This window comes from Phragmites australis, chromosome 12, assembly GCF_958298935.1.
Source record: "Phragmites australis chromosome 12, lpPhrAust1.1, whole genome shotgun sequence".
Classification (NCBI taxonomy): Eukaryota; Viridiplantae; Streptophyta; class Magnoliopsida; order Poales; family Poaceae; genus Phragmites; species Phragmites australis.
The window spans coordinates 1219042-1231239 of NC_084932.1; the positions used below are offsets into that span (position 1 = coordinate 1219042).

The 12198-nt window shown below is 48.9% G+C and overlaps 1 pseudogene; it reads left to right on the forward strand.

Annotated features, from left to right (window-relative positions):
• The first annotated feature begins 3122 nt into the window (after positions 1 to 3122).
• Positions 3123 to 10275, forward strand: LOC133886142 (uncharacterized; annotated as a pseudogene).
• The last annotated feature ends 1923 nt before the right edge of the window (positions 10276 to 12198 follow it).

Below are 12198 nucleotides of genomic sequence, written 5' to 3' on the forward strand. Positions count from 1 at the left end.
GTCTTAATCATCTCTTGGCTCAACTCTCGGATAGCATACACCACCTGTTGGAAGTACCGGCTAATTGTTTCAACTGACCTCCGAAATGACAGCTTTATCAACCTAAACCTTCGATTATAACCTACCACTTGAAGGAACATCACAACTTGTTCCTCCACTGAGCTATGAATTGTCTTTGAGCAAATGCCTCGTCCTAAGAAAAGTACATAAGTGAAAAAATGGGGCTCTCCTCATTCTAAGTTGCTCCACACAATAATGATCATCATTGAGAAATATGAATCTAAGGTTATCCATCCTAATTTGATCTCTTTAGGACATAGGACCGTAGGTGTCGGTGTATCAGGAACCGGGGGTCCCCGAATCCCGAGGCCAGGCCAGCCATCCGCCACATGACGCCATCCCGCGGGGTCTCTCCTGCAAGATGAGAAAAGATCAAGTCCTGGGAGAAGGCGCTCGGGGCCACAGTCAGTGGCCCCCGAGTACCCCAGTTCCCCGATGATCCACGAAATCTAAGTACCAGGGAAGAGCGTGCTCGGGAAGATGTACGGCGACCCCCGAGCACCCTAGTCCCCCGACGACCAGGAGAACTAAGTACTGGGAGAAACGTGCCCGGGGCCGCCGGCGGTGGCCCTTGGGCACCCAAGTACCCCGAGGACTCACCGAAGGAAGTTCCGGGAGAGAGTGCTCGGGGCTGCGTGCAGCAACCCCCGAGCACTCGGTTCCCCGAGGATCCGTACAAGTGTGCCCGGGAGAGAGTGCTCGGGGAGGTGAATAGTACCCCCGAGCACTCAGTCCCCCGAGGACAAGAAAGGGCGTTCTCGGGAGAGAGTGCTCGGGGAGGTGAACAGTACCCCCGAGCACTCGGTACCCCGACGACCCAGTAAGTCCCCTGGTGGAGGCCCTCGAGAGGCCCACCGATGAGGTGTCAGCCAGTCAAAGGCCCGAGGCCGTATTTAAAGAGCGTGCGTGGCCTGTCACCTCCAACTGCTCCCGCCGCGCTCAGCGTCAGTTTCCTGCCATGTTTTGGCAGAGAGGCGTGGGGTTATTAATTGCACGGGTCCCGTCCCGTGCCATCCGGCCTGTCTCAGGATAACGTCGTAAGGACCAAGGCGTTCTGTCTGCCGCGCTGCTGTGGCAGGGGAACAAGACAGGGCGGGCACGCCGGGTCGCTCTGCGGCTGCCCGGTGGGCCCTCTCCACGGCGCCCATTGTAAGGGCATTAATTGTGACGGATGACCGGGCGTGCGACGCATTTTCCACCCCCGGTCACTTCGCCTAGATGAAATGATGACACCCTTTCCATTTATAGTGTCTCGGAACTCGTGCCCCCCCCTTTTGTTCGGGACACGTTGCTGCCGGCGGGTACTTAAAGCAGCCGGCGGCACAAAAGGAAAAAAAAACGAAAAGACAGCGCAAGAGAAACATGGCTGAGAAGTGAGCAGCACGAGACAGGCCGACGAACAAGGAGCCCCAGGCTCTTAGGTAGATTAAGATTCTTGTAACCAGCAACATTCTTGAGGGACTTCCTCAGGACAGTTATAGTATCCATACAGGAGTAGGGTATTACGCCCCCGTGCGGCCCGAACCTGTCTAAATTCCGATGCATTTACTTCTTCTTGCACTAGGTCACCAAACCAACACCGGTCGTTGCATTCATTCCCATTTATTTCTCCGACGAACATATTCAGGATCATCCCCCCGGCCGAATCTCTAAAAAGGGGTTTCTCGGGATCCCTGCGACTGGAGTTAATCCTCCGACAGTAGGTGACAACAGATGTTCAGCTACCGGAACGCCTTGATACATACATCATGTATGCACACATTGCAACAACTATACTTGCACTCTGAACAATAAGTTCACGACGCTTAGAAGCCAATTCCTCCATCTATGCATAAGTAAGAATAATGCGATCATGATTAGTGTATTCAATAGAAAGGACCAATCAAAAATCAAACTTTTATAGTACAAAATATACGACAATCAGACCATAAAATTGGTTTACCATTGGACCACACATAGACAAACTAAAATTTCTAGCAACATCCATACACAATACAACCAACTTATATTTTCTTATCAACATCCATACACAAATATAACAGAACATTGCATATGCCTTTTTTTAATCAACATCCATACATGAATAATGCACAACCTACTGAAAAACCCATCAACACCCATGCTCCAATTGAGTCGGTGGAGGGAAATTGATCTTACCTCGTCGGAATGGAAGTCCAACTCGCCAAGGAACGCGAAACTCATTAGCCTCACTCAGATATGAAAAATAGAGCGGTGAGAGATGGGCCAAATCGATCCATAGGGGTCGGCCAAATCCGTGGGGGTCACCTGGCCTATGCTGACGTGCGGCTCAGGCCAAGGCCCCTTGTCCCCCGCCACTCAACACAAAGCAAGCTGAGAGAGAGAGAGAGAGAGAGAGAGAGAGAGAGAGAGAGAGAGCGGAGAGGGAGAGACCAAGCTAAAAGAGAGATAGAGGGGCAACGGGAGGGCGAGCTGAGAGAGAGAACCCGCGAGAGACCGAGCTGGGAGAGGGAGAGAACTGCTGCCTACCGATGGTCGGGCGCGCTGCCACTCTAGAGGGAGAAGGAACCTGCGAGGGATGATGAGCGAGCGGTGAGTGAGCGGTGTGCGACTGATGGGGAGACTCGAGCATGATTGGGGTTACTACCTGGGGGGGGCACGTGCTTGCACAGGGGGATGCAACACGATTGCATCCGTTCGGCCAGACTCCCCAGCGAATGTCGTTTCCAGGTGCGTTCACAGACCAGGCTCCGGGCATAGAATTGCATCTATCATACCTAGTTGCTACAAAGGATGTAGCGAACCGAACACACTTTGTTTCGCGAATATATGCATACAATGAGCCTAGATGCGGTGCATGCAGGCTACCAATCACGCCCTTTGGCGAAAAAAAATGGTGGGTCTTTCTAATAAGTTGGAATGCGATGGGATGGATCCCAAAACCCGAAATCGGTTTCCCTCCCAAACAAAAATTTCAAATTCAATCCTCCTGCGAAGCACCCAAATAAAGTCCAATTCCAAAGCCCTCTCCACTTGCTCCAGATCTCTCTCCACCAAACCTTGATTTCAATTTTGATGCACCAATGGTGCACGAGCTCCGTGCCGATTCCTTCTGCTCCTGCCTCTGCACGGCTGCATCCGCCGCTACATCCTCCTCCCTGCTCCTGATCCTCCCTTCCACCACCGACACCGAATCCCTCTGCGCGTTCAAGGTACTCACCCATGTCCTCTTAGTCGACTCCGTTCACTTCTCCATCTACCCCGTTGCCTCTGTAGCCACCGTGTCCTCCCTCCTCGCCTTCTTCTCCTCCTCCAACAACCCACTCTGCCTCCTCCTCATCAACTGGGGCGCGCGCTGCGACCTCTACACGATCCTGCCCCCCCCCCCCCCCGACTGCAACCACCTTCGTCGTTGACTCCGACCTCCCCGTCCACCTCCACAACCTCTGTACGGCCAATGATCACGTCGTCGTGCTCTTCACCGTTGACGATGAGCACACGACCGATCTATCCTACGACTTTGATGTCTCCTCATTCGCCGATGCGTCCGACCTTGCCGCCGAGGGTGACGCGAACGACCATCTCCATGTCCTCGATGAGGACGAGGACTCTGATGCATCGGACTCGGATTTGAATGTCGAGGATGGCGGCAGGAGGAAGATACACCAGTTCTCCAATGATGCGGTGGTGGACGGTGACCCCGTGAGGCTGTTCGAGAAGCTGCAGAGGGACTACTACCGGCTCGGCACCTTCCATGGGAAGCCGTCGAGGTGCCTCATGTACGACCTCGCCCACACCCTACGCAAGAACACCAACGAGCTCCTCTGGCTCTCCTGCGTCTTCCTCACCGACCAGTTCGTCCATGAGAGCATCACCAACGAGCGCTACCAGGCCGCTGTCATGGAGCTTGTCGGACCCCTCCTTCGGGTCACCTTGTGCAACTCATGCCAGTCCCTGGATCAGTAGCTAGTACACATATATTTCCAACAGAAGTAGATATCACATGCATACAACGATTAAGTACGACATTAGGGGACAACACAGAGTCATTACAATAAGGGCCCATAAGCATAATTAAATAAAGCCTCACAACGCAAAGGAAATAATGCAAAAGTGACCCATGCCCTTCAGGCAACTTGAGTGCAGACGAAACCAACTTTTCTATTCTTCATCTTCCCCTTCGATGAATTTGGCGTCTGGATCATCTGGGTCCACAAATAGAAAGAGTGAGTACATAAGGTACTCAGCAAGTCCTACCTCAAGAGGAGACATTAGATGCATATAGGTAGATCGAGGATAAGGCTGTAGAGTCTTTAGGTTTTGCAGAAAGCTAGTTTTTTGATGTAAGGTTCAATTTGCAACGACCATCTTAAAAGCATTTTTGAGGATAACACATAAGTCGAGCTTATGGGGGTTGTCAGCCTTGGAGGAGATACTTACATCCCACCAGTTCCCACACTTCTTTTGCCGGTGGACACACAGTCTATGACACTCAAGGCACATAGCCAACCCTTTTTGAAAATACGAGCACACTGCCCACTCACACGCCAAGGAGGTACTCATGCTGAAAAGCTAATCATTATGACCGAACCATAGCATGTCCTTGATCGAGGACACGGCTATCCGAATAGGTCTAACACTCTGCAAAGGTTGTATACTTTACCCACAAGATATGCACAGACTCCAACCTTAGCAACTGGTGGAACTTTCATAACGAGGCGCAAAGACCTCACAACATAGTCACAATATCTACTCATGGGGCACTAAGATACCCGGGGCCTTCGAAGATCCACGGGAAGGACCACTTAGCAATCCCAAGGGTCTGACATAGTCTCAACAATATCACCAGCCGAACCTTGGGTTACGTACTACCCAAGTCTTCTCCTGTTCCCCATCGCCACTACCGGCCTCATAGTGGGTACCGAGCTAAGTTGGAGGGGTTGGGTCAAGTCTTGCCCATTCAGGTCATGTGGTTGTATGATTGGATACTAGGTAGGATGTCACAGCAAACCAGTCCTTATATGACTGAGGCAAATATCTCCCAGCAAGAACACCACAAAGGCAAACCTTGCTCCAAGGTAGTTCCCACCTTTGTGGGGCACCTTATTCCCCTTGTCAACAATAAGCACACTAAGCACACTCTAGAGTTTTCCAAGAACACAAATCTTACACGCACACACACTAAGCACACAACACTTCACATTTTTGAAAAGGCATGATTGACATATGTAAATATCCTGGTTCTTTCTTTTGAGCAAAGCAATCATAAGCATGCTAGTAAACAATCATTCATCCAATCAATCATTATAGTTGATGTTGGGGACCTTCTAGGGTTTCAACAGAATAAAGGTAACAATATCAAGGTATGGCATAAACAAGCTAGGTCATAACTATATTAACATATTCTTTAAAGTTACAGTCATTAACTTAAGCATGCATATCCCTATAGTTTGAAACAATGGCTCTACGGGTTGTATTTGAAAACATAGGATCAACATGATCAATGGTGTAGGACTTGCCTTCGTTGAAGTCCTCGCCCGCTCCTTCGAACTCCGAATCCTCTGGGTCTTCCTCGAACGCGCCTTCCTCTAACAATCACAACATATGACAAAAGCGTACACATAAACAATCAATCAAATGATTATATTAAAACTTAAATAAATTACAAAAATTATGGAATTGACATGATTGGGTAGATCTCGAATTTAGATAAATATCGGTGGAAGAATCGTCGAAAACGGAGTTAGGACGGAGGAGAAACGAGCTTCGGAAGTTTGCCAGGAGAGAAAATGAGAAAAAGGAAAAAGGAGGGAATATTCTTAGAATATTCCGGTTTTGGAATCGGCTGGGCTCGGGGTCGGCTGGGTTCAGCGGTTGGCTCAGTGGTCGGCTCGGCTCAGCGGTCAGTCGGGCCCACCTGTTAGCGAGGGAGAGAGAGAAAACAAGGGAGGGAGAGGGGAGCCAGCCCGATATTTGACAGGGAGAGTGAGAGGGCGAGAGGGAGAGAGAGGTGATGGGGTGGTGGCGGGCATGGCGGTGGCACACCGACAGAGGACGCCGACGGCCCTGCTGGCCGATGGAACGAGGTGGCGGTGACCGGATTTGGCTCGGGCGGGGGCGAATTTAGCCGGGGGGGGGGGGGGAGGGCGTCGACCGGTGACAGTGAAGAAGTGGCGGCCGGTGATGACAAAAGAGGTGGCTAAGGTACACTCATCTCTGGGGGGAGAAAAGGGAGAGAGAGAGACGATGGAGCTCATCGGCAGTGCTCGGAGAGGAAGAGAGGGAAACGGTGGAGGTGAGGGAGAGGGGTGGTGTGGTGCGGATGAGGGAGAAGGGAGATGGCACCGTTCACCTTTTATAGGGGGCAACGGCGTTGGCGCTGGGCGCGAGGCGAGGCAAGGCGCGGGCGCGAGGTGGCGGCGTGGGGCGCGAGGAAGCGGCGCAGGGCGCGAGATTCGCCTGCGATGCACAGCGACGGGATGGCGCGGTGCAGCGCAGAGCAGGAGCGGTGTCAAGTCAGGGGGGAGAGAGAGAATTTTTTTTAATCCTTCTGAGAACATGGGTGTGACATAGCTCGAGTAGCACATCAACTGGTGTCACACCCGATTTTCAAGAGAACAACCAGATGTATTCTACATGTATGCTAGGATCAAAATTCTATACATGTAGTGACTTCATAAGTGATAACATAACAATGTCAATAAATAACGATAATATTCATTACAAAAGGACCCGTAGGTCTTAAAGAAAATACTAAGATAACTTCCAGCGGCAGCAGGTCTTCCATCCATCCACAGGTATTGTCCGGTGGAGCACCAGCCTATGACATGGTCTTCAGGTCGACGTCTTCCTTCACCTAGAACTCGCTCCATCATCCGGAAGGTCTTTGAAAACTTCGCCTTCTGAGCAGCATCAAGAAGTTGGGAGAAGGCAAGAGTGAGTACATAGAGGACTCAGCAAGTATGGAAAAACATGGCATGTAGGCCTTAAGACAAGGATAAGCTTGACTCAGGCTGACTGCAACTATGCCAATCTAATCTAGGACTCAAAAGACATAGCAACCTATTTATTATGTGTGATGACTCCAACATTAAAGGGGACAACTCATCGGATTCCATCCGACTACCAGACTCACCAGATATCCCATATCCGGCTACCAACTCATCGGGGTTCCACCACCCGACTACCCAAAACCAAACATCCAAGATCCCCACTAATTATGAAGAAGTCCAAGCCCGCTCTTAACCGCGAGCATGGCTGATCGATCAGTTTTACACTCTGCAGAGTTTGCACACTTTACCCACGAGTTGTGATTCCCGTTTTGCTTTACACTTCCAAGGTGTAGAGCTGGGGTCTCACTACAAGACCTTTACAAAGCTCCTCCAAATCCGTATGCACCCACTAAGGTTTTACGGCTAACAAAGATTTCATCCACTGCAGAGGCCCCTCTTGTGCCACTTAACTATCCATTGGTGCGTACAGAATATGGAGGATATCTAATTATTTGGCCAGGCCGTACCCATATAAGCCTCGTGGTTGCGCTGTTATGCCGGGTAACAGGCTTCACAAACCGGTCCTTAGGATCCCCCACAGTAACAACCACAGACCTGCTATGTAGCATCACCTCAAACTAACCATCCAATTGGGATCCCTATACCATGTTACTACAAGATTACCATACTCAAATTCTTGTTGTATAAACATTAGTGTAGGTTAACCTATACCCCTACCATAATAGCACTAGCATATCTACCATTTATTTCCCATGACTCATTAACGGCGATAAGGATAGTCAAATAAAATATAGTAAAACCCTAACCATAGGATTCCAAATTAGACAAGCATGCATCTAGAAAAATAAAAGCTACATTTTTCTACAATGGGTCAAAGTGATCAAGGACACTTGCCTTCGAATGTGGGTTAATCAAATTCCTCGAACGTTTGGTCCTACAAGTTCACACACTGCTCGCCTCCTAAAGCAATCGCGCACACCAAAACAAACAAACACAACATCTAAGAACAGTACACAAAACAGTAGCAATGCACTAAAAAAGGTTACCAATGGATAGTACACGCTGCTACGATCGCGGGAGCGCAAGAATCGCTTAAAACGAAGCTCGTATGAAAAAGTTGTAAAGGTTTTAAGCTACATGGGCTTTTCTGAAAAGGTATAAGGGCTAAATTATAAAAATAGAAAGTTCCAGGGACTTATTTGTAAAATTTAGGGACCTATTTGTATTTATAAAAAAGTTTAGAGAGATAAAAGTAAAATACAGTACTACCAGGGGCATATTTGTGAAAACAGAAAAGTTTGGGAGCTTAAATGTAAAATTACCTAATTTCAGAGAATAAGAGAATTATTTTTTTGCTGAAAAACCTATTTATTGCGTCACGTTGACCTCATCCTGCTGACCGGGCTCGGTGGCTGACGTGGCGGCTTACGCGGCTACTGACTCGGCTCAGTTGGCTGATGAGGTCGTGCCATGTACGATAAAAGCGTCTGCGTGGCACGTTGACATGGCCTGGGTGGCTGACTGGGATTAAGTGCACATGTGGCGCGATCTAACTGGTCATCGAAATTCGGGCTTCTAATCTTAACCGCACGCGGGAGATCCGACGGCTCAGCGCGATTGGGAAGGTTTAACGACCAGTGGCGACAGAAAGACGGCGGCGCCGCCTCGGGTCTCGCCGGAGCATCGTCGGCGAAGCGTGGAAACGAGCTACGGTCTACCAAACGCGACGGGAAATGGCGCAATCGAACGAGATGAAGGCGTGGAGTCTCACCGAAGGTTTTTTGATGGCCAGAGAGGTCTCTGCGGTGGTCGGCGACGGAGAGATGCGGCGGCGGAGGTCGAAGCTCGACAGGATCTCAGCTACAGCGGTGGAGGAGCGAAATTAACGACCAGTGAAGCTCCCTCGGGATTCTGCGGTGCAGAAGAGATGATCAATTGGCCAAAGGATGCAGTGTGTTAGGGCTGTCGATAGCGAGGTGGCGGCGGAACGGCGTTGATAAGCGGCGAAATGGGGTCCCCGTGTTTCAGCGAAGCTGATGGCGGTCTTGGGTGTGCGGGGGGAGGGCTCAGGCATGGCGGAACGACGCTCGGCGAGCTCAACGACGGCAATGGCAGCTTGGCGACAGGTGGGGGAGTGCGGGATAGGGGTGCGGGGCTGCAGGCGCATCTTATAGCGCAGAGGGCGTGCATGCCGTTACGGAGATGTGGGCGCGAGTGGTGAAACGGGCGCCGGCGAATTCGGACGACGCGGTACTGTGGTTACGGACGTGAGCGCGGAAGAAGATGCTGACAGGCGGGACCCGGCTGTCAGAGAGAGACGAGGAGATGGGCTGGGCTCCGCGAGCGGGAGAAATAGGCTGGGCCGCGCCGAAACGGATGTCACGACTGGTCGGGCAACCTCGACCCCTCCAGCGTCGGATCGGTGGTCACGCTTAAGGACGACACCAAGATCCGGGCGCCGGAGACCTCCCGCATTGCCTACGAGGACGAGCCGAGGCTGATGCTACTCCGGCAGTGGAGCTTGTTCGACTCCATGCTATGCTCCTCCTATGTCGTCACGAAGCTCAAGACATGGAGTGATAATGGCCTGAAGAAGCTCAAGCTGCTGCTGGCGAGGATGGGATTCCCGCTCGCCGACTGCCAGAAGAACTTCCAGTACATGAGTATGGAGGTCAAGCGCAAGATGCGTGATGAGTTCGACAGGTTCCTCCCCGAGTGTGGGCTCACTGAGTTCTACTACCGCATCTTCTTGAGGGTTCATGGGTACAGGTCCAAGGTGTCCGCTGCAGATGTTGTATATGGTGTCACAGCTTTGCCCGAGTCCAAGGACTCAAATGTGTCTTCTACTGCAGAGCAGTTTTGGGTTGCATACTCAGCAATGTCCCTGAGCAACGTTGATCAGTTGCGGAAAGGGATGCAATCTGCAATTGAGATACAGAGGGCGATATTGAGTCAAGGAAGCTCGGCGATTACTAAGACAGGGTTTATAAGGGATGCAATCTGTGCTTGCTTAGCAAAGGAGCCAGAGAAAGTGCTGGTCGTTGGGGTATGTGGGAAGCCAAGGCTGGGCGCCGTTCAGGGGAATGCATTCGGCAATGCATTCAGGTCAGCGGCAGAAGAGATCGGTGCAGACTACTTCCATGACATGTTTGAGTCATCATGGATTGTTCTGGATATTGTTGCTGTCAGTTCTTTCATGATTCGGTTAACAGAGAAGCTGTGATGGCATGAGCTTCTATAATGTGGATGATTCTTTCAGGTTCCAAAATGGGAGCCTCAGGTTTGATTCTATCTAAATGAAGGAGCTTGACGCCTGGTGGCACATGAAATGTATCTTCCTCAGTAGTCCACTTGACATTTCACTAATGTAGGGAAAGCAGCCTGACAAGCGTTCTGCTTTGGTAAGTTTGAGCTGCGCAATGATCAAGTCTTCATAAATTGGGAAGTGAGGAATTTCACACTGTTTTAACTACCCCATTAGCAAACGATAGATCTATAGATTCAGATGCGAACCTGATTCTAACATAGAGGGGGCAAGGTATATTTGCTTACTGATTTTCTTTATCTGAGAGAATAGATGTTTGTATTTGTATCTGCATAAACATGCCTGTAAACATTTGTGTATTCAATTCTGTATCGCTAAGTCTTTTGAAATAGAACAAGTTTGTAACAACTAACAAGTGCCTTTCTCTGATATTTGAGCAAGCTCTTATTTGATCAAAGCCATCTTAAGAGCAGATATGCTCATATTTACCACTAGTATATCAAAACCCTGAAGCATTCATTGTCTTATCAGATGACTTGTTCATGACCTTTATTGTAGTGCTTTCATAAACATTCACAGTTGATCTTCGCACAAAGAGATCAGGTATGCCATATCTCCTGCTCTACATAGTTCAGGACTTCAGGTATCTTAGCTACATCTAGAGTTCCATTTCCTCATTGCGCTGGACTAGTGCTCTTGAGCGTCTTATCTGCGCATCCCTCATTGCGCTGGACTATCTGCTATTTCAAAAAAAAAAATCCTATTACTGTTACAGAGAAGTAATTTCTGTGTTAATCCACTATGCTACAAACAATTTCTTGAATGTTGTGTGATCTTGTGTTGAGTTCGGAAAACATTATACTTCAGATATTTGGCAGTACAGCCATCTTATGTGATTCAGATCCTGTTGGTTAATATATGATACTGCGTATTACTGTTCAGTGATGTCATATGTTTTTAGTATAAAAACAAGGAATTCTCAATCAGTTATCACAAATTCATGGTTCTACAGTGAGTATGATGAAAAATAGAGCAGACTTCACTTTCATGATGTTATGTGTTAACTGAAATGCAGGCATGTTATTCTTTTTGCTTTTATGTGTACAATTTATATGCATGAGGTGTTGGTCATCTGAATTTAATCTAAGAAAAATGAAAGGTTGTTTATGGCAACAAATAAATTTCCTGTAAGAACGTTCTATTGCATGATAACCTGAAGATGTTTGACATCCCCTAATATGCGGATGTATTGCTGTTTGGTCATATATGTATCAACCGAAACATTCCAGTATGATTGTTTCCTACTTCCTCGTTATACACGCATTCTGCTAAGTTTGTCAAATTGCAATTCATCATGTAAATTACAGTTTTTTAAACCTGAATAATATTTTTGGAAGATGACAAGTTCATCTCTTTGAACATACTTGAAATAAACAATTGTCAAGTCAAACTCTGGGGACTTCGATTTGATAGCCGTTGCACCACCGCATTATGGTATATATGTTAAGGTTTCTGATGAGGCGTGCTTCCAAGCATACTTCCCATTCCCCTTCCTTGAAGGAATTCATCAGTGTCCTGGAAGTTCAAAGCGCTTGCTTTTGTTTCAGCTGCAAGGATTTTCAGTCCATGCTGCGAGTCTGATAAATTTCCCCGAAATGAAGCTGAAATGGGCCTAGAAGATTTTGAGTTCGAGTGTTCTTGGGCCGTCGCCGAGCACTGTCTGCCTCCCCCGCGTGTCCCATTTCCCGGCGGCTGCCGGCACCCGTGCTCACATCCTCTTATCTGTTTGATTTCTAGAAACCTGCTTGATTTTTATTCCATACAATTTTTCCGGGGCATTCTAATCTTAAGGTCCTTCAGATTTTCTTGTCCTCCCCTTTA